The sequence below is a fragment of the Balaenoptera acutorostrata genome, chromosome 9, assembly GCF_949987535.1.
Source record: "Balaenoptera acutorostrata chromosome 9, mBalAcu1.1, whole genome shotgun sequence".
Taxonomy (NCBI): domain Eukaryota; kingdom Metazoa; phylum Chordata; class Mammalia; order Artiodactyla; family Balaenopteridae; genus Balaenoptera; species Balaenoptera acutorostrata.
The window spans coordinates 33,744,813-33,746,839 of NC_080072.1; the positions used below are offsets into that span (position 1 = coordinate 33,744,813).

The following is a 2,027-nucleotide window of genomic DNA, read 5'->3' on the forward strand; positions in this document are numbered from 1 at the left end:
CCATCCCACCCCTCTAGGTGGTCACAAAGCACCGAGCTGATCTCCCTGTGCTGTGCGGCTGCTTCCCACTAGTTATCTATTTTACATTTGGTAGTGTATATATGTCCATGACACTCTCTTACCCTGTCACATCTCACCCCACCCCCTCCCCATATCCTCAAGTCCATTCTCTAGTAGGTCTGTGTCTTTATTCCCGTCTTGCCACTAGGTTCTTCATGGCCTTTTTTTTTTTTTTTCCCTTAGATTCCGTATATATGTGTTAGCATACTGTATTTGTTTTTCTCTTTCTGACTTACTTCACTCTGTATGACAGACTCTAACTCCATCCACCTCATTACAAATACCTCCATTTCATTTCTTTTTATGGCTGAGTAATATTCCATTGTATATATGTGCCACATCTTCTTCATCCATTCATCTGTCGATGGACATTTAGGTTGCTTCCATGTCCTGGCTATTGTAAATAGAGCTGCAATGAACATTTTGGTACATGACTCTTTTTGACCTATGGTTTTCTCAGGGTATATGCCCAGTAGTGGGATTGCTGGGTCATATGGTAGTTCTATTTGTAGTTTTTTAAGGAACCTCCATACTGTTCTCCATAGTGGCTGTATCAATTTACATTCCCACCAACAGTGCAAGAGTGTTCCCTTTCCTCCACACCCTCTCCAGCATTTATTGTTTCTAGATTTTTTGATGATGGCCATTCTGACCGGTGTGAGATGATATCTCATTGTAGTTTTGATTTGCATTTCTCTAATGATTAATGATGTTGAGCATTCTTTCATGTGTCTGTAGGCCATCTGTATATCTTCTTTGGAGAAATGTCTATTTAGATCTTCTGCCCATTTTTGGATTGGGTTGTTCGTTTTTTTGTTATTGAGCTGCATGAGCTGCTTGTAAATCTTGGAGATTAATCCTTTGTCAGTTGCTTCATTTGCAAATATTTTCTCCCATTCTGAGGGTTGTCTTTTGGTCTTGTTTATGGTTTCCTTTGCTGTGCAAAAGCTTTTAAGTTTCATTAGGTCCCATTTGTTTATTTGTGTTCTTATTTCCATTTCTCTGGGAGCTGGGTCAAAAAGAATCTTGCTGTGATGTATGTCATAGAGTGTTCTGCCTATGTTTTCCTCTAAGAGTTTGATAGTGTCTGCCCTTACACTTAGGTCTTTAATCCATTTTGAGTTTATTTTTGAGCATGGTGTCAGGGAGTGTTCTAATTTCATACTTTTAAAAAATATGGAACGCTTCATTTGCGTGACATTTGCGTGTCATCCTTGCGCAGGGGCCATGCTAATCTTCTCTGTATCGTTCCAATTTTAGTATATGTGCTGCCGAAGCGAGCACTGGCAGGCAGATTCTTAACCACTGCACCACCAGGGAAGCCCTGGATGGTGTTTTCTGATTAGATTGTAAATTGTTGACAAAAGGATTGAGATTATATTAGTGTTTTTACCCCTCATAGTGTATAGATTGATGTTGGTGATATGATAGTTACTTGGCATATCTTTCATGAGTGAATGAAAATATCTAGGATTGGAAAGATACAGGTTTCGGAGCCATGCTGACTCGGGTTTAAATCTGATTTTTGCCACTGCTTATCTGAGTGACTTCTCATTTTCTAGCTGTGTGACTCTAGGCAGTGTTACTGAGCTTTAATTTCTTCACCTATAAAATGTGACTAATAATCCTTTTCTACCATGGTCATTACAGAAACTAAATAAAATAACAAATTTAAGTCACCTGCCAGCATTCCTGGCTTATAGAAGATATGCAAACGTTGTTAATCTTTCCAATCCCATCATCTTTCTACAGTTTAGAAGAAATTTAACTAACTTTGCATGTTATCTCTTTCCATGGAAATACATTTATGTCTAAACCAGTATTCCATAGAACCATTCATGCTCTTGGTTTTGGAATCAGGTTATTCAATGTTTAAAAATAAATATGCCTTTCACCCTTATAAATTAATTTTGCTCCTTTGCTCAATTTTATTTTCATTCATTCGAAGTTTTAACTCTGCACTTCTC

At 38.0% G+C, this 2,027-nt stretch overlaps 1 pseudogene; it reads right to left on the minus strand.

Moving 5' to 3' along the window:
- Window positions 1-1,230: 1,230 nt before the first annotated feature.
- Window positions 1,231-1,344, minus strand: LOC114236823 (U6 spliceosomal RNA; annotated as a pseudogene).
- Window positions 1,345-2,027: the final 683 nt, after the last annotated feature.